Below are 22,402 nucleotides of genomic sequence, written 5' to 3'. Positions count from 1 at the left end.
AGCAACTGAAATAGAAATAAGGTGATATGAGTTTACAAGCAGAATTTCTCTGTTATTAAATAAGTTATTTTTTAAAATAATTTTTATTGTGCTTTAAGTGAAAGTTTACAAATCAAGTCAGTCTCTCACATATAAACTTATGTATACCTTACTACATACTCCCACTTACTCTCCCCCAATGAGTCAGCCAGCTCCCTCCTTCCAAAAATAAGTTATTTTTGATAATATTTAAATTACTATAGAAGAGGATCACAGCTTCACACTACAGATATGTACATTTATAAAAGGGCACTATCTAATATGTCCAAAATCCTGTGCTTAAGTCGTCTGCTGTGAGAAACACAAAGAATAGAATTTTAACATATTTTTATAGAATATGCTAAATTATAAAGCTCTAAACATTAACAGGTTTCTTAAGTCCTATAATAATTCTGGGGAACCCTGGCAGCATAGCGGTTAAGTGCTACGGCTACTAACTAAAAGGTCAGCAGTTTGAATCCACCAGGTGCTCCCTGGAAACTCTACTCTGTCCTACAGGGTCGCCATGATTTGGAGTCGACTTGATGGCAATGGGTTTTTTTTATAACAATTCTCTGAAATGGGATTTATTATTTTCTGTAAAATTCTTGTACCCTGTTTTTAAACTGAGCTTTTTTTGAATTTAAGAAAATAACAAGCATGTTTAGTGAAATAAAATATCAAATAATAATGAAATGCATAAACTTAAAAGTATAATATTTTCCCCACTTCACAATCTTCCAGTTGTACACCTGAATTAAATCAACACAGAGACACACAGGTATATTATACACAGGATACACATATTCATATATATACATCTTTTTATTTCTATTATTAATATAAATGTAAAAATTCTATATATAATCACCAAAGGTGTTCTCAGTTTACAATAGTGGACTTAGAAGAAATTATATAGCAGTACAATTATACCTACCTCATTCTATTCAAGATCTAATCAATCCTAAATTGATTGCCATTTCTACTTTTCTCAGGTTTTGTTCAATGACAATATTACAGAGACCAGTGAACATATATCCACTGCACACTTCAAAAATATATCTCTATGTAATTACTCAAAGTATAATTACTGTGAAAACAAGTATACACAATTTAAATTGTAATAACTATTCCCAATTTGCCCTCTAAAAGTTTGAACAAATTTGGAAAATCTATTTTTTTCTGATTAAGCGAGTAATACATTCAGTTCTAAATAACATGCTGAGCAGTCCACAATATTGCCTCTACAAAAATTTCAGTAAAATGACCATAAACTCATTGGTGTACTCCTAAAACTAAGACTCTCAGACAATTTAATGTCTGAATTGCGGAAGTATCAACACTAATCAAAGACTGATGGAGCTAGGTTGGGGAAAAAATATCATCTAGTCTTCAGCTCTTGGCATAACACTCCTGTGTCTGTAAAATATAATGTAGACTATCTAAACCAGGTAAAACATAGGGTCACGCACTCTCCTCCACTATCTGTTGTGTGTGTTAAGGATCTAGGGCACGTATCAATAAGAAAACTGGAGAACTTCAAGTCTATGTCTTAAGGTTTTGTTCTGTGGGCCTCTGTGAGGCATCAGTACTCCTTGAACTCCTTGACATCCTTTCTGAATGGGTAAATCACAGAATATATTTGTGCATGAAGAGAGGACTAGGAAGGAAGTTTATGGAATGAATGGGGAAAAAACATGTTTTCTGTTGTTGGAAGAATAGCCCCTCAAATCCATCGCTGGAGAAGGAGTTGAAGACAACTGAAATGCTAGCAATTCTGCTTGCTGGGAAACTAGTTTTCACATTACTTTAGAGTGTCTGAGGGGCAAGCAATAATGTAGAAGGAAGGTCCTGGGGAAAATATTAAAAAAAGAAAGAAAGAAAGAAGTAGTGAAACATGTCATATTAACTGGCCCTGCAGCTCTACACATGCTGAGAAAAGGGGAAACAAGTACATATCCATGAAATATGGGCAAAAACTGCCTTATTGAGTAAGAAAATAAATATTTCAACATGAATGCCTAAAATATATTGCAGGAGAAAGGGAATAGCACATATGATTGCTTAGAAAATAAAGATCTAACTCCTGGTTTTCAAACCCCAAATTTTAGAAAAATGGTATTTTCAAGAACATGAAAAAGATTTAATCCTTCATGAGATAAGAACATAAGAAGAAAATATCATTATTCAAAAACAGATAAAGTTAAAAATGGAAGAGGGTGAGATGAACTAACAGTAGAATGAAATAAAAAAGTATGGGCTAATGTAAGAATAATATGAAGCACAAGGGCATAATTAGTTACTAAATCATAGTAGCATAATCAAATAGGCATTGACCAAAGTCAAAACAATGATGTCAAAGCCAATTTGAGAAAAACACAAAAAATGAAAGTGAAAATGCCTGAGTGTTGAAAAAAGTTATTGAGTAACATATATGTGGAATTCAGGAACTGAAGATGCAATTAGTTGTTAATTTGTATTCTTGAAGAAGAGATGAAGACAGTAAAATAAATGTAATAGAACTCATACATATTTAAATGAAAACAGTTACTAACATTATCTATCACAGAACTGTTTTTACACTCAGACAATGGCAGTGGGTAAGTTATTTTCATATAAAAAAAAGTCACAGAAAGAGCGCATCAGATAAATTAGATATTAGAAAAACATTTCACATATTTACACTTTCAAAAATGACTTTGAGGAATATTCCAAATGAATAAATGATACCTGAATATTAAAAATCAAAAAAGTAGATGTCACTTTTATAATCAAATTTATAGTAACCATTGGTTACAAATTATATATATTGGGATATATATATATACAATTTTTGCACACTTGATTATTAGCAAACACAAATGTGAACTCTAGTTTTTGAAAGGCCAGGTAACAGTAACAATGACGGGAAGGGAAGGAGGTTGGGAAAGAGCTAGGAAAAACTTTATTGAAGTATTGACCTTAAATAGGATTGTGGAGAGCTATCTCTAAAGATGTTATTCAATTTTTAGTCTAACAATTAGAAAAATCATGCTAAAGAATTTTTTTTAATCTAAAAGGTAAATTACAGTAGATTTACAATCAGTATATGTACAGCCAAAGATAAGAACAACTATGTGTGTATATATAAAACAACAAACCTGTGAGATAGAGTGATATAAACCTTTGAACATGCTGTTAAAATATAACCAAATATAATTTATAAGTACAAAGTCTTTAATTAAGAAGTACAAGTTACTAGAATTTTAAAAGCTATAATATAGCATATGCTACATAGAAAAGTTATACCTTAGAAAAAAAGATACAAAACATGTTAAAAATAAAAGACTGAGAAAAGCTATGAGGAATTAATGCAAATAAAAAGTCCAAAAATAATATTAACATTACATAAGATAAAACTCAAGATAAACATTAAATTATACTTTGTAGCAAGAGGCAAAATTCATAATGAAAATGTAATTCTAATGAAGATGTCTGCAATAAAATTCATAAAGCATGCATTAAGACACTTAATGTAAATATAAATAAAAAACATATTTTCTAAAATGTATTTTCAAATATGGAGCATTATATCGTCACGGACCTTGCCTTCAGAGAGCTTACAATATCAACACCAAATAATAATAATAAATAAAAGAAACAACTTAAGACCCCTGGAAGATGAATCTTATTAAGTAATTTAGATATAAAATACTGATTCATCATGTTAAAATCTTATTTGTACATCAAATTATCTAAAGGCTTTATGGAGATTTTTAACTATTATTCACTTTTACATAAACACAAATGCCTAAATGAAAGAACTGAGTCATTAATTGAAAGTAAGATTAAATCCTGACTTTTTAAATTTGGCATAATTATATGCAATATAAACACAGAGTTTTTCTGTTTGGTTTGTTTTTTGGGCTTATTAGAATCAATAGTAAAGGCTTGGGAATTTTATGTTATGCAAAGATTTCCTCAAAAATTTTTCATTATGTTTGTTGTATAATTTACTTCTTTTAAAAAAAGAAAAAAATAGTTGCTTTTTTTATTTAATTTTCTCTAGTAGCCCTAAGCCACCCTTCGCTGGTTACAGAGTTTATTACCCTAATTGAGAAAAAGTGAAATAAAATCCCTCATTTAGATTGGGAAATGGGATCTCTGTTCCAAGACTTCCTTCCCATTCTCATATTCAGATAAAGCCAATTTAACCAGGGCAGGCTTGTTGGAAAATATTTGAAATGAACAAGTAGATGAGACTTTTCTTTCCTCTCAACCATTGAACATATATTTCTTATTGAGAAAGGTAAATTATCATTCCTCTGTGAACTAAATTTGAGGCAAGGGCATTCAACAGTGAATGGAAAATGCAGCTGTCAGAAGTAGATATAGGAGCCATTTTCAACTCACAGGCCGGTGAGGAGGAAGTAATGTGATTTACTTGTGGATTCCATTCTCCGTCATGAATTCACAGGGGTATTTTATGAAACAGGCAGTTTTACTAGTGCCTGCTTACAGACAAAAAATATTTGAATTCTATTAATTAATCCATTTGAAAATACTGATTGATTGAATGCTCTCTATCTGATACATATTGGGACTGCAATTCTGAATTATATTTTAGTGAAGAAAATATATATATTCTTTTCTTTCAGTGAATTTTTGCTACAAATGGGGGGGATGATTTCTATTTAATCAGACCTGGAGAAGAAGTGAAGTGATTTTTCAATTTGGGCGTAAGTAAAAGGAAATTTTTAACTTCCTACATTTAGAGCCTGCAGTGGAGATCATGAAACTGCTAGGAGATATTCAATTACAATCAAATTCTTTTAAAAATCTCCCCATTCACAGTCAGAGGAAAAAAGAAAACAACAATGGTTTTAAATGAAGCTAATGTACTTTTTACATTGGTACACCATTTGCATGCTTGATATTAGATTTATTTATTCTATAGTATTCATTGTTAATCCTTTGAATTAATCATGGGACAAAATTACTGGTCTTATAAATATTGTCCTCTATAACTCATAACTATGACTTAGGTACTAATATATTTCTAACTTTCAGCTGAGAGAATTGAAGAAACAAAGTTAAGAAACTTTCAAAGTTCACACAACTAGTAAGTGGTAGATCTGGGATTTGAATAATTTTTTTTTTAACTGAAAACTATAAAATGCTGCTGAAAAAAGATTCTAATATTCATGAATTGGAAGAGTTCAGGTTGTCAAGATGTTAATTCTACCCAAAATGATCTATAGATGCAACACAATTCCTATTAAAATTCCAACAGCCTTTTTTGAGGAACAAAGTAGAAGGACTGACATTTCTCAATTTCAAAGTGTACTACAAAAGTACATTAATGAAAAGAGTACTGGTAAAAATATCAACATACAGATTGATAGAATAGAACTACACCCATATATCTATTGCCAATTGATTTTCATTAGATTATCAAATCCATTCAACAGACAATGAATAGCTTCTTTAACAAATGGTGTTGGAACCATTGAATTTCCACATGCAAAAGAATGAAGTTTGCACCCATATTCCCACCATATATAGAAATTAAGTCAAAATGAAGCTATGACCTATATATAAGAGTTAAAAACCATAAAACCCTATGGAGAAAATACTGAGATAAAGTTTCAGGATGTTCTTTTAGGCAATGGATTTTTAAATGTGACTGCAAAAGCATGAACACCAGGAGAAAAAAAAAATAGGTAACACAGAATCATCTTGATTTAAAAAATGAAAGAAAAAAAGGTGCACCGAAGAAGTTATCAAGAAAATGAAAATAGAACCTACAGGATGGGAGAAAATATTTGTAAACCATATATCAGTTAAGGGTTTGATAACCAGTATACATAAGTTCTTAAAACTCAACAACAAATCTACCAATCCAATTAAGACATGAGTAAAGAACTTGAATAAACATTTCTCCAACAATAGGAAAGTGTCTAATAAGTGTAGAAAAAGATGCTGAATATTATTTGTCATTAGAAAAATGTAAATAAAAAGCCCAGTGAGATAGCACTTCACACCCACTAGGATGGCCACTGTCAGAAAAATGGAAAACAGCAAGTTGGTGAAGGTGCGGAGAAATTAGAAAGGTCATACATTGCTGGGAAAAAAAAAAATTTTTTTTTTTTTTGCTGATGGGTATGTAAAATGGTGCAGCCACTAAGTACCCATCAGTACCAGAGTGAATACAAACAGAAGTGGTATACACACATTAAATATCATTCAGCTTAGGGAGAAATGAAGTTCTGATAAATACCACCACCTGGGTGAGCCTTGAAAACATTATGTTACATGAAATAAGTCAAGAACAAAAGGACAAGTATTTCATGATCCCACTTGTGTGAAATATTTAGATTATGTAATCCATTCAGACAAAAGAAGATTGTGGTTACCAGAGGGTGGGAGGGAGGGAGGAATGGGGAGTTAACAACAACAAAAGCCTGATTACTAATCATAATCCCTGTGTTAGTTTTGAATATTTTAATCAATTTAGTAATGATGTCAATATGAATATGTGAAGCAAAATTTTACATCATACTCAAAGTTTACCACTATTACACAAAATTAGAGTCCTTTACAGTCATTTTATAGAAATGAAAGAACATATGTAATTGTCCTTAGCACAAACTGGATTCTTTGATGTTGGCAAACCATTACACAATGAGACCAGGTCAACTACTTCATTAAAAATTTATTGTGACTAAGTTGTTTCAGAATAGATGGAGTAACACCTGTGGTGGCTTCAGAATTTCTATTTAAATTGAATTTAGGAGAGCCAGTCTAATTGGAAGGAGACCTTGGGGAACTCGTCTTGAAGATGCGTTTGTGTAGTCAGCTTACTGTTTCTATTTAAATTTAATGTTTATATGGGATGGCCTAGGGGAACTCATGATGCAAGGTAAAGAGCCCCCAAACATCCTTACTGCTGCAGCTTAATACTACTATGTCAAAAAAGCCCTGTGGAAACAGAACTTCTCTCTTTAGACTTACGAATGCCCTTCAGAAGTTGGTTTTCAATGCAGAGAACAGGCTTTGTTTTCATGAAGAACTCATCTGCTGTGCTGGGATATATCAAGCTAACTAGCCTCAATTTTATTCAGATACTAAAAACTTATTTTCAAATGTGTTGCAATTTGTGCCCTGAACTCTCTAGTATTAATGGAGGAAACAAGCATGATGGTAAAAAAATTCCTATTGTGTAACATAAATGTCATTCAAACTAGTACCCTTTCTTATAATGTGATACAGCAAATACACATCCGAAAAAGTGGGGAAAAAATAAGGTTCCCTTTTTCTGAAAGCTCTCAATGTTAAAAAAAAAAAAAAAAAGACAACAAAGAAGTTGAAAACTTGAGAGCAGTTTTAAGAACTGCACCTGTTTAGCTTAGCGTAGTTGTAGGAACTCCACAGTGAACGCGTGCAGTAAACTGTGAAGTACAAGCTTAATGCTGGAGGCAGCTGAAAAGTGATAGAATTGTTAGCTACAGCAATGTACAACTCAGATATAAGTGACGGTCATGGTTTAATAATCCTAAAAAGAACTAGTACATAAACCAAATGTCTAATTTCAAATATTGAACATCAAAGGCACTTTTTCTTTTCTTCTGACAGTTAAACTACTTTTAACACAGCCTGGAAATTGGTTTACAGACTTCTCTTACCACCAAAGACAGGAGAACAGAGATTCTAGCCATGTGGCTGCCTCGAGCTATAGCCCTTGGCTTGCCATAAATGATTAGAAAGTTTCTACATGGAAAGAGTCAAGACTTTTTTGGTCTGTGTTTCTAAGTGAGTGTGGTTTGGAATAGTTTAAATGAGAGAGACCTATATTCTTGGAAACCTTGACTGTTTTTTTACTGTCCTGTTTCTTCCAGCTGGTCAGAACCTCTGCTTTTCTCCAAATCAGGTGCCTGTCTAGATGTAAGCCAATTTTTTTTTTTAGGAATTAGGAGGAAACGACACTTGCTATTTTATGTTTTCAAATATCAGATCACTACTGAAAGGCAGGAGCAATTTAAGCCAAAAAAAAAAAAAGGCTTAAGATAGCTCGGAATTGCTTTGAGGAGCTAAAAGAATAGGTTATGTTGTAATCATATGGCAGAAGTGCCACATCCTACGTGAAGTCACACGGGACTTTCTTTAATAAAGTCACTCCCATTATGCAGAAAGTATTTCCCTTTAGTTAGTCACATCCATTTAACATCCATTTAACATTCATCAGCTTACTGTAGTGAGAGTCTTTGAAGGCAAAATGACATACACGTTAGCAATTATCAGACAGAAAAGGAAGTTTTGCATTCTTTAAAAAAAGGAACCTCAGAGTAGGAAGCAAAATGTTTTGCTTTGTTTTGTTTTGTAAATCTAACATTTATGGATCATGTTTTGAATGCAGACCATTTGCCTAGCAATAATAAGCCCTGGGGTCAAGCTGCCTGGGTTCCTTGGCCCCTTTCTGTTTGAGCAAATTATTTAGCCTTTCTGTGACTCCTTTTCTTCATCTGCAAAACATTGAAATAATACTACATAATATGTGGTGTTGCTGAGGGTCAAATAAAATTCTGCACATAAAGTTCTTAGGACTTGACTCCTAGTGCTCAGGATCACACTTGTTACATAGTAGCCACTCAACAAAAGTAGTCAACACATGTTACCATTGTTTATTATCTTCACTAATTACTCCTTTTTGCAACCCTGTGAGCAGGCAAACTTATCGACAATTTAAATGTGAACAGTCAATCAGTAGTGCCAAGCTAAGGAGCCCTGATGGCGCAGTGGTTAAACACTCAGCTGCTAATCAAAAGGTCAGAGGTTTGAATTCACCAGGCACTCCACAGGGTAAAGATGTGGCAGTCTGCTTCCCTCAATACAGCCTTGGAAACCTCACGGGGCAGTTCTACTCCATTCTAGAGGATTGCTGTGAGTTGGATTGACTCCACGGCAAGGTATTTAATGTCAGGTTATTTTATCAAGTGCATTTAGAGGTCCTAAACAGTGGAAGCAACGAGCTGGTACTCAAAGCCAGGTCTCTCCAATCACAAAACCAACAACTTTAAGCTTTTCCCCAGGTGGTTAAGTTAAATAGAACACAAATATATTTAGAATCAGGTGTGTGTTGGGTTCTGGTTTTGGATCTAGGCAATGGAAAATGAATAAGACATGATCCCTCACATACTCTTCACGTACAGTCTTGTACAAAAATCAATCATTATAATACAATGTGCTAAGGGTTCTAAAACTAGTAAAACAAAAAAAAAAAAAATCCAGTGCCCTCGAGTCGATTCCAACTCATAGCGATCCTATAGGACAGAGTAGAACTGCCCCCATAGAGTTTCCAAGGAGCACCTGGTGGATTCAAACTGCCGACCCTTCGGTTAGCAGCCATAGCACTTAACCACTACGCCACCAGGGTTTCCAGCCTAAAACTAGTAGAGATGGTATAGAAGAATTGGTCCTGGGTAGCAAAGAGAACAGTGTTCAGTGTTTTCTGTGAGAGGACTGGGAAGACGTCACAAAATTCCATCCTCAGCTAGGATTGTTGCTGTTGTTAGTTGCTACTGAGTCAATCTGACTCACGGGCACCCCATTATACAGAGTAAAATTGCTCCACAACGTTTTCAAGGCTGTGGCCTTTTGAAAGAAGATTGCCAGCCCTTTTGTCCCAGGTGCCTCTGAGGAAGGTGCAAACTTCCAACCTTTAAGCTGATTGATGAACACTTAACTATTTGCACCACCCAGGGACTCCAGAAATGTATACACGTAAACCTCCAACTGGGTTTAAAGGTATATATTTCTTTAATCACACACATTTTTCTTAAATGGAATCACTAAAACCAAGGGCCATTAAAACTTTCATCTAAGTTTTCTTATTTTTTTTTTAAGTGGAAATTTTTGACACTGAGGCCCACAGTTTTGCATATCTATTTTGAATTTGCTAACAGTTTCCTTTCAAATTACAAATTACATTTCAAATTTGTATGATTTCTGTATTGATGACCAATCCAGGTCTATATTATTTTATTCAGCAGTATCTTGAATCCAGTTATTTATCCTAGAAATTGTTAAGGTGCCATATAGGGTTTGGTTTTCTAGTTTTAATGGTTTTCAAGGAAAAATTGAAACAACAAAATTTTGAGACTATCTAAAACATTTGTTGTTTATTTTCTCCAGGTAAAATTAAAAATTTCAGTTGTCCAATGTAAACTTCAACATAATTGATAAGTTTGGTTGCGTTGCTCTACATTTGGCTCTTATTTTTGGTAGTCTTAATTAAACTTCTTTCAAATTACAAGGATTGAGATTCATGGTCATTTGAGAAAGAACAGTCTTTTTTTTTTTTTTTTCTGAAAGTTTTAACAGACCACAATAATAGTTTAAGTTTTTAGAAAATTTAAAATCCATAACAGATAAGGAATTTTCTGTAAGATGCACAGCAAAAAAGTAGCTGAACTAGAATTTAAACCCAGGTGTTCTGAGTCTAGAACCCCCAACCTTTTTATTAAGTCCAACTATTCTGTTTAGGATGTTGAAGTCAAAGCCTTAGGGGAAGGAATAATATGATGGCTTTGCCCACAATGACACCTTCAGCACTTTTGTCCCACTTGAGCCTGAGCAATTGTGTGACCAGTTATTTGAGGCTATTTGGAATCCTAGGACTTGGCATTTTCTACCTCTTTCCATCTTATAGACATGACAATTTGTTCACTCTCTGGTCCCAGTGGAGTAAGGGATAATTAGAAAATACAAGACACATTTATCCATTCATTTTACATAAACAGTAAATGGATATATTTAAACAACAGCAAATGCTCCTGGAATACCTTGTTGGTTTTTAGTGGAGGATACTTTATTTTCAACGTGTTTGATACTGCAATATATCAAACAGAGAATGGAGCGTGACTAATGCAAAGAGTTGAACTTTGATTTCAAATCAGTAGTGAGTTTCCTATTGTTGCTCACAACACAAGCACCATTCATAATTTATGATTTCCTTTAGTTTAATTCTTAAATCTTTTACTTATTTATTTTCGAAAAAAAGTCTCAACAGCCCAGAAGATGATTTTCAATGTGATTTATTATGGAAGAGTAAAGGAAATGCAGAGTAGTAGTAACTTCTCTTTGTTGTTGTTGTTGTTGTTGTTAAGTGCCCTCAGGTCAGTTCTGACTCATAAGAACTCTACGGACAACGGAAAGAAATACTGCCCAGTCCTGCACCATCCTCACAATCATTCAATGTTTGAGGACGTTGTTGCAGCCACTCTGTCAAACCATCTTGTTGAGGGCCTTCTTCTTTTTTGCTGAGCCTCTACTTTACCAGTCTCCAGGGACTGATGCCTCCTGATGACACGTTCAAATTGAGACTCTCGCCATCCTCTCTTCTAAGGTACATTCTAGCTGTATTTCTCCAGAAGGGATTTGTTCCTTCTTCTGACAGTCCAGGGCATATTTAGTATTCTTTGACAACATAATTTAAAAGCAACAATTCTTCTTCTGTCTTCCTTATTCACCGTGAATCTTTCACATTAATATGAGGTGACAGAAAATACCATGGCCTGAGTAGGGTGCACCTTACTCCTCAAAGTGACATCTTCAGTTTTTGAGACTTCAAAGAGTATTTTTTTTGCAGCAGCAGATTTGTCCAATCCAATATATTCCTTTGATTTCTTGACTGCTACTTCCATGGGTGTTGATTGTGGATCCAAGTAAACTGAAAGCCTTAACAACTTCAATCTTTCATCCATTTATCATCACATTGCTTACTGGTGCAGCTGTGAGGAATTTTGTTTTCTTTATGTTGAGGAGTAATCCATACAGAAGGCTGTAGCCTTTGATCTTTCTCAGTAAATGCTTCCAGTCCTCTTCCCTTTCAGCAAGCAAGGTTGTGTCCTCTGCATATCACAGGTTGTTAATGAGTTTTACTCCAATCCTGATGCCACATTCTTCTTCATAGAGTCCAGCTTCTCAGATTGTTTGCTCATCATACAGATTGAATAAGTATGTGAAAGGATACAACCCTGATGCACGTTTTTCTTGCTCTTAAACCACACAGTATCCCTTGTTCTGTTTGAGTAACTGTGTCTTGGTCTGTGTACAGGTTCCCCATGAGTGCAATTAACCTTCTAGAATTGCCATTCTTCCTAATGCTATCCAGTGGGATCCACACAGTCAAATGCCTTTGCATAGCCAATAAAACACCGGCGAACATCTTTTTGGTGTTCTCTGCATTCAGTCAAGATCCATCTGACATCAGCAATGCTATCCCTCCTCCTACATCCTCTTCTGAATCTGGCTTGGATTTCTGGAAATTCCCTGTCAATGTGCTGCAGCAATTGCTTTTGAGTGATCTTCAGCAAAATCTTACTTGCGTGTGATATTAATGATATTGTTTGATAATTTCCACATTCTGTCTGTTCATCTTTGTTTGGAATGGGCACAAATACAGATCTCTTGCAGGCAGCTGGACAGAGACATCTCTTTCCACTTTCTTGGTTTAGATGAGTCAGCACTTCCAGGCTTGCATCAGCTTTTTGAAACATTTCAATTGGTATTCAGTCAATTCCTGGAGACTTGTTTTCTGCCAAAGGTTTCAGAGCAGCTAGGACTTCTTCCTTCAATGCAATTGTTTCTTGATTATATGCTACCTACTGAAAAGGTTGAACCTCAACTAATTCTTTTTGGTACAGTGTCTCTGTATTCCTTCTATCTTCCTTTGCTGAGTCCTGCTTCATTTGATATTTTGCCCATAGAATTCTTCAAAATCGTAACTTGAGGCTTGAATTTTTTTTTCAGTTCTTTCAGCTTGAGAAATACTGAGTGTGTTCCTCCCTTTTGATTGTCTAACTCCAGATCATTGCACATGCCATTATAATACTCTACTTTGCCTTCTTGAGCTGCCTTTTGAAATCTTCTGTTCAGCTCTTTTTTTTTTAAATACTTTTTATTGTGCTTTAAGTGAAAGTTTACAAATCAAGTCAGTCTCTCGCATATAAACTTATATACACCTTACTACATACTCCCATTTTCTCTCCCCCTAGTAAGTCAGCCCGTTCCCTCCTTCCAGTCTCTCCTTTCGTGAGTGTTTTGCCAGTTTCTAACCCTCTCTACCCTCCCATCTCCCCTCCAAACAGGAGATGCAAACATAGTCTCAAGTGTCCACTTGATACAAGTAGCTCACTCCTTATCAGCATCTCTCTCCAACCCATTGTCCAGTCCATGTTCAGCTCTTTTACTTCATCATTTCTTTCTTTTGCTTTAGCTACTCGAAATTCAAGAACAAGATTCAGAGTCTCTTCTGACGTCAGTTTTGGCCTTTTTTGCTTCCCTATCTTTTTAATGACCTCTTGCTTTCTTATGTGTTATATCCTTGATGTCATTCCACAACTCATCTGGTCTTCCATCATTAGTGTTCAATGCATCAAATATTTTCTTGAGGTGGTCTATAAATTCAGGTGGGATACACTCAAGGTCATACTTAGGCTCTTCTGAACTTGTTTTAATTTTCTCCAGCTTCAAAATTGAACTTGCATTGAGATACTGGTGATCTGTTCTATAGTTGGCCACTGGCCTCATTCTAACTGATGATATTGAGTTCTCCACCCTTTTTTTCCACAGATATAATCGATTTGATTCCTATGTATTCCATCTGGTGCGTTCCACTTGTATAGCCATCACTTATGTTGTTGCAAAAAGATATATGCAATGAATAAATCCTTGGCCCTGCAAAATTCTATCATGTCATCTCTGGCATCATTTCTATAATCAAGGCTGTATTTTCCAGCTACTGATTTTTCTCCTTTCTTTCCAGGTTTTGCATTCCAGTCACCAGTAATTATCAATGCATATTGATTGCATAGTTGATCAATTCAGACTGCAGAAGTTGGGAAAAAATTTCATTTTCCTCATCCTTGGCATTAGTGGTGGGTACATAAATTCAAATGATACTTGTATGGGCTGGTCTTCCTTGTAGCCATATGGTTATTATTATATCACTGACAGCATTGTACTTCAGGAAAGATCTTGAAATGTTGTTTTGGTGATGAATTTGACTCCATTTCTCTTCAATTTGTTATTCCTAGCATAGTAGACCATACGATTGATTGAAATGGCCAATATCAGTCCATTTCAGCTCATGAATACTTAGGATATGGATCTTTATGTGTTTTATTCATTTTGATGACTTCCAATTTTCCTAGATTTATACTTCGTACATTCCATGTTCCTTTTATTAATGGATTTTGCAGCTGTTTCTTCACCTTTTGAGTCACGCCACATCAGCAAATGTAGTTCCTGAAAGCATTAATCTATCTACATCATTAAAATCAGCTCTACTTTGAGGAGACAGCTCTTCCCCAGTCCTATTTTGAGTGTCTTCCATCCTGAGGGGCTTGTCTTCCTGTACTGTATCAGACAATGTTCTGCTGCTATTTGTCAGGTTTTCACTGGCTAATTTTTTTTTTTTTTTTTTTTGGAAATTGACTGTCAGGTCCTTCTTCTTAGTCTGTCTTAGTCTGGAAGGTCTGCTGAAAACTTACCACCATGGTTGAAATACAGTTGACAAAGCTTCCAGCATCATAGCAACATGCAAGCCACCACAGTATGACAAACTAACAGAAGAGTGGTGGAATTTTTAACCCCAGTAAAATCCTTATTCAAGTAATGAAGCAAAATTAATCTGGAAACCCCTGAAATTAAAATGGTCTAGGCAGTTTTATAAATAGTAGAAAAGTAGTACAAATTTAGAAATGCTCAAAGAAAAATGGAGACTAGCTTAGAAAATACTTAAGTAATATTATTTTCATAACGTTAGACCTTTTAGATTTAGCATTTTCTGTTTGTTCCAAGTTGAATGCAATACTTAAAAAATAGTAAATTCTGACTTAGTAAATTTAAAAAAAAAAAAAAAATCCCCATCTTTAAAGTGGATAATTGCTCACCATCATAATCCTACCTCTTATTCTAAAAACCCTCTGATATGTTTCCTTTTTGTCTTATTATTATGAAAATTATGATGTATATGGGGAAAGCCATGGTGACACAATGGTTAAACACTGAGCTGCTAACTGAAAAGGAAAGGTAAGAGGTTAGAACCCACCAGTACTCCATGGGAGAAAAGACCTGGTAATCTGCTCCCAGAAAGACTCCAGCCTTGGAAACCCTATGAGGCTGTTCTACTCCATCCTATAGAGCTGCTATGAGGCATAATTGACTCCACAGGGCACACAAGAGCATAAAACAGGTAGATTCCCTACTTAAGAGTTCTGTTCCAGTGACCCCATCATTAGTTGGTTTTGACTTATGTCGAATCTCTCTTTTTTTTTTTTTTTAGTTTTCATTATTATTGCCTTTTATTATCAGTATCTTTATAAATCCAATCTATATTTGTCTTCTGAGTTGGAACCATTGCCTCTAAACTTACAGATACATTTTAATACATACATAAAAAACAGACAAATCATAAAAATTTACTCTGACAATGGGGAAGAGTTGGACAACATGGGCATTTCATCAGTTGCAGTAATAACTCCATTTGTGGAAGGTTCTGGGCCATCTAGATTATCTCTGGGAATGGGGATGGCATTTCTAGTTAGAAAATTAGTCAGAGTTGCCTGTATGGTCCTTTTCTTTTTCTCTTCATATTTTCACAGTAAAGCCTCACAGCTTCCCAAATATACCGGTTGACTTTAGTAAAGCTATCAGTGTTTGAGTTCATGTTTGTAAACAACTGAAGCCCCTGATTTAGTTTAGAAAAAATTCCAGCTAATCAATTCACTGTAAAAATTTTTGACACCTTCTCTCCTTCTTCTTCCTCATTATTTCTTTCTCCTTCAGCATTTCTTTTCTCTTAAAAATCTATTAAGTCCTGATCTGTCAATTCATTTTCTTCCTGATCTATGAGCTGTTCCACATCGGCAATATCAAGTTGTAAATTCAGCATTCTTGCCATATGGATGATTTTCCCTCCATCTTTTCCATCACATTATCCTGATTAAATGTTTGGAGAGTGCTCACATAACTCAGCATTTTTTTTTTTTCCATATCCCCTGCATGCATTTACCTATAACTTCCTCCCAGGAAGGTGCAATGTTCCAGATACACTGGCAGTCATAATTTCAGTTCCTCATAACAGGAATATGCCATAAGTCAGGGACTACCTATATATAAAATAGTTGAAAGAATCTTAAAATAAACACCAACATATCAAGTTCATCACTTAGATTCAAGATTTGCTAGCATTTTGCCATAGTTGCTTTATATATTTAATAATATTTATATGTGCATATTTTTCTGAACCATTTGATGAATGTACATTTCATGATATTTTACCCATATATGAATTAGTATGCATTTCCTAATCAAGATAAACTCTTACATAACCACAAGACCCTACCTTCAAAATGATAATAAATCTCAAATATCTAGTAGATCCCTGGGTGGCTCAAACTACCTGTCTACTAACCTGAAGTTTAGAGGTTAGGACCCCCCCCAGTAGTACTGCAGAAGAAAGACTTGGTATCTGTTTCCATTACCCTGTAACACAGAGGGTTGTCATGAGTTGGAATCATCTCTACAGAAATGGGTTTGTTCATTTGTTTTTTTGCTTTTAATATTTAGTGTACAACCGGAAACCCTGGTGGTGTAATGGTTAAGTGCTACAGCTGTTAACTTATAAGAGTTGGCAGTTCGAATCCACCAGGCACTCCTTGGAAACTCTATGGGGCAGTTCTACTCTGTCCTATAGGGTTGCTATGAGTCAGAATCGAGTCGATGGCACTGGGTTTGGTTTTGGTTTAGTATACAGCCACAGAAAGCTTAAGATGCTTCAAATTTTCCCAAACATTTGCAATAAATCTCTTATAGCTATTTACTTTTAAACCATGATTAAAAAATGTTCACACATTGCATTTGGTTGCTATCTCTTTTTAGTTTCCTGTAAAGCTACAGTAAGCCCCAACCTTTTTATCCTTTCAAGAAAAATGATTTTGAAGATACTAAGTCTATATTCTTTGGGAATTTCTCACGTACTTGCTTTGCATAATTGTCACCTAATGGTCTGATTTAACCTCTTCTTCAAACTGTTATCTCTGAATTGTAAATTAGGCCTAAAGGCCTGATTAGATTTAAATTAAATATTTTTATGGCAAAAATATGGCATGGGGGGTGGAGCCAAGATGGCAGGGTGAATGGACGCTTCCAGCGGGCCCTCTTTATGGAGGAGACCTGAAAAGGCAAGTGAGGCGAGAATGTCTGTGATGGGCTAGGGCCCTGAGCATTAAAGGCAAGCTTAGACAATGAACTGAGGGGCAGGGGGAGGAAGAGACTGTTCAGAAATGGGGAGGAGTTAACGGACCTGAATCGCAGGGAGTCCTCAGGCACCATTCCTGGAGCAGCAGCGATGGCAGCACGGGGCTGGTACTAGCATTCAGCTGCGGTTTCCTAGGAGAGAAGCAGCCAGCCACATGGCCTACTCACACTTGCGTGTATTTTACCGCACCCCCACCCCCAAGCTGGCTTCAGTGGCTGAATCCCTGGGCCTGAGATAGACCCTGGTGAGCGCCTAGAGCCATCCTCCCGGTCTTGGGGGAGAAAAAATTTGCATTTTGGGGAAAAAATAATTTGCTAGCGCCATTACATGGAGGAGCTCAGGAAAGAAGTGGCTCCTGTTCAGGCATAAACCATCCATGGGCCTTGAGAACCTTTCCCTTCTGCTTGGACCTGTGTGGGCCTATTTCAGGTGATGAGGCCCTTGTTGGCAAACTCCAACCATTTCAGCCGTGCAGTGGAGAGGCGAGTGTTTGACATTTGACATTGCTTTGCCTATTAAACAGGATCCTGACCTACCCACATCAGGGACCTAAGGACTGGTAGCTCCACTTAGGTCACCCAGCTGCCCGTGACAGGGGTTCAAAGATAACTGCTACCTCCCAGTCCTTACAACCAAAAACTTTGGGTGCCCATGGTCCCTCTGCAGAACTCACCCACCAGCATGCTCTAGGGAACAAAGATGCATTTTCCTCAGAGACACTTGGGGGTCAATTATTAGCCCCCTGTCTTGTTCAGAGCGTGACTCCCTGCTGCAATCAGATACCGGTATATACGCCAATCTCCTCTGCCCCTCTAAGGCTGTAGGACAGAGCCTGTACCACACACTTGATGATCAGCTGCCTGGAAAACTAAGCTGAATTCATACAAGAAAAGTGAATGGACTCCTAGAATGATATACCTGATAACAGCTCTAGCCAGCTGGGGACAGGACACCAGAGGTCCAAAGGCGAAAATAATCAAGCTAGCTCATTCAAGCAACCCACAGGGGTATACCAAAACAAAACAAAGCAAACAGCTATAACACAGTAAGCAAGCATAAACTAATACAACAACATATAGATGGCTTGGAGATAAAGTCAATATCAAGTCACATAAAGAAACAGACCATGATCCCCTCAACAGAGTCTCAAAACAAAGAATCCAGGGATCTTTTAGATGAAAGTGTATTCCTGGAATTACCAGATGCGGAATACAAATATTTAATATACAGAACCCTTCAGGACATCAGGAAGGAAATGAGGCAATATACAGAACAAGCCCAGGAACACACAGATAAAGCAACTGAAGAAATTAGAAAGATTATTCAGGAACATAATGAAAAGTTTAACAAGCTGGAAAAATCCATAGACAAACAGCAATCGGAAATTCAGAAGATTAACAATAAAATTACAGAATTAGATAACTCAATAGAAAGTCAGAGGAGCAGAGTTGAGCAAGTAGAAGCTAGAATTTCTGAACTCGAAGATAAATCACTTGGCACTAATATATTTGAAGAAAAATCAGATAAAAGAATTAAAAAAAATGAAGAAACCTTAAAAATCATGTGGGACTCTATCAAGAGAAATAACCTACAAGTGATTGGAGTACCAGAACAGGGAGAAAAAAAATCAAGAGAAATAACCTACAAGTGATTGGAGTACCAGAACAGGGAGGGATAACAGAAAATACAGAAAAAATTGTTGAAGATTTGTTGGCAGAAAACTTCCCTGATATTGTGAAAGATGAGAAGATATCTATCCAAGATGCTCTTCAAACTCCACATAAGGTAGATCTTAAAAGACAGTCACCAAGACATATTATAATCAAACTCCACATAAGGTAGATCTTAAAAGACAGTCACCAAGACATATTATAATCAAACTTGCCAAAACCAAAGATAAAGAGAGCAATGAGGGATAAATGACAAGTCACCTACAAAGGAGAGCCAATAAGAACAAGCTCGGACAACACGGCAGAAACTCTGCAGGCAAGAAGGCAATGGGATGACATATTTAAAAAATTGAAGGAAAAAAATTGCCTGCCAAGAATCATATATCCAGCAAAACTGTCTCTTAAATATGAAGGTGAAATTAAGACATTTCCAGATAAACACAAGTTTAGGGAATTTGTAAAAACCAAACCAAAACTACAAGAAATACTAAAGGGAGTTCTTTGGTTAGAAAATCAATAATATCACATATCAACCCAAGACTAGAACACTGGGCAGAGTGACCAGAAGTCAACCCAGACAAGGAAATCCAAAAAAACAAAGCAAGAGTATTAAAAAAAAAAAAAAGCCCCAAACAGGGTAACAGTGATGTTATTATATAAAAGAAGACAACATTAAAGTAATAGAGAGGGACTAAGAAATGTAATCATACACCTTCCATATGGAGAGGAAGATAGGGCGATACAAAGAAATAAAAGTTAGTTTCAAATTTAGAAAAATAGGGGTAAATAATAAGGTAACCATAAAGGAGACAAACTATCCTACTCATCAAAATAAAATAGAAGAAAAAAATAGAGACTCAGCAGAAACAAAATCAATAACAACAAATATAAAGAAAGGACAATATATAAAGAAAATCTACTCAGCACATAAAATCAAGTGGGAAGAAGAAACTGTCAACAACACACAAAAGAAGACACCAAAATGATAGCACTATATTCATACCTATCCATAATTACCCTGAAGGTAAATGGACTAAATGCACCAATAAAAAAACAGATCGTGGCAGAATGGACTAAAAACAATATCCTTCTATATGCTGCCTTCAAGAGACACACCTTAGCCTTAGAGACACCAACAAACTAAAACTCAAAGGATGGAAAAAAATATATCAAGCAAACAACAATCAAAAAAGAGCAAGAGTGGCAACATTCATCTCTGACAAAATAGACTTTAAAGTTAAAACCATCAGAAAGGATAAGGAAGGATGCTATATAGTGATTAAAGGGACAACACACCAAGAAGATATATCATATTAAATATTTATGCACCCAATGAAAGGGCTGCAAGATACATAAAACAAACTCTATCAGCATTGAAAAGTGAGATAGACAGCTCCACAATAATAGTAGGAGACTTCAACACACCACTTTCGGTGAAGGACAGGACATCCAGAAAGAAGCTCAGTAAAGACATGGAAGATCTAAATGCCACAATCAACCAACATGACCTCGTAGACATATATAGAACACTCCACCCAACAGCAACCAAGTATACTTTTTTTTCTAGTGCACATGGAACATTCTCTAGAATCAACCACATATTAGGTCATAAAGCAAGCCTTAGCAGAATCTAAAACATTGAAATATTACAAAGCATCTTCTCTGACCATAAGGCCATAAAAGTGGACATCAATAACAGAAAAAGCAGGGAAAAGAAATCAAACACTTGGAAACTGAACAATACCCTGCTCAAAAAAGACTGGATTATAGAAGACATTAAGGATGGAAAAAAGAAATTCATAGAATCCAATGAGAATGAAAACTCTTCCTATCGGAACCTTTGGGACACAGCAAAAGCGGTGCTCAGAGGACAATTCATAGCAATAAACGCACACATCCAAAAAGAAGAAGGGGCCAAAATCAAAGAATTATCCCTACAACTTGAACAAATAGAAAAAGAGCAACAAAAGAAACCCACACACATCAGAAGAAAACGAATAGTAAAAATTAGAGCTGAACTAAATGAAATAGAAAACAGAAAAATAATTGAAAGAATTAACAAGACCAAAAGGAGTTTCTTTGAAAAACTCAACAAAATTGATAAACCATTGGCCAAACTGACAAAAGAAAAACAGGAGAGGAAGTAAATAACCCGAATAAGAAATGAAATGGGCGATATTACAACAGGCCCAACTGAAATTAAAAGAATCATATCAGATCACTATGAAAAACTATACTCAAACAAATTTGAAAACCTAGAAGAAATGAATGAATTCCTAGAAACACACTACCTACCTAAACTAACACAAATAGAAGTAGAACAACTAAATAGACGCACAACAAAAGAAGAGATTGAAAAGTTAATCAAAAAAATCCCAAGAAAAAAAAAGCCCTGGTCCGGACTGCTTCACTGCAGAGTTCTACCAAACTTTCAGAGAAGAGTTAGCACCACTACTACTAAAGGTATTTATTTTAGAGCACAGAAAAGGACGGAATACTACCAAAGTCAATCTATGAAGCCACCATATTCCGGATACCAAAACCAGGTAAAGACACCACAAGAAGAAAATTATAGACCTATATCCCTCATGAATGTAGATGCGAAAATCCTCAACAAAATTTAAGCCAATAGAATTGAACAACATATCAAAAAATAATTCACCATGATAAACTGAGATTCATACCAGGTATGCAGGGATGGTTCAACATTAGAAAAATAATTAATGTAATCCACCATATAAATAAAACAAAAGGCAAGAATCACATGATTTTATCAATTGATGCAGAAAAGGCATTTGGCAAAGTTCAACACCCGTTCATGATAAAAACTCTCAGAAACAGGAATAGAAGGAAAATTCCTCAACCTAATAAAGGACATTTATACAAAGCTAGCAGCCAACATCACCCTAAATGGAGAGAGCCTGAAAGCATTCCCATTGAGATCAGGAACCAGACCAGGATGCCCTTTATCACCACTCTTATTCAACATTGTGCTGGAAGTCCTAGCCAGAGCAATTAGGCTGGATAAAGAAATAAAGGTCATCCAGATTGGCAAGGAAGAAGTAAAAGTATCTCTATTTTGCAGATGACATGATCTTATACACAGAAAACCCTAAGGAATCCTCCAGAAAACTACTGAAACTAATAGAAGAGTTCAGCAGTCTTGGGATACAAGATAAACATACAAAAATCAGTTGGATTCCTCTACACCAACAAAAAGAACATCGAAGAGGAAATCACCAAATCAATGCCACTTACAGTAGCCACCAAGAAGACAAAATACTTAGTAATAAATCTTACCAGATATGTAAAAGACTTATACAAAGAAAACTGGAGTACACCTCTGCAAGAAACGAAAAGAGACTTCCATAAGTGGAAGAACATACCTTGCTCGTGGATAGGAAGACTTAAC

Source organism: Elephas maximus, chromosome 1 (assembly GCF_024166365.1).
Source record: "Elephas maximus indicus isolate mEleMax1 chromosome 1, mEleMax1 primary haplotype, whole genome shotgun sequence".
NCBI lineage: Eukaryota > Metazoa > Chordata > Mammalia > Proboscidea > Elephantidae > Elephas > Elephas maximus.
This window is presented reverse-complemented; position numbering follows the sequence as displayed.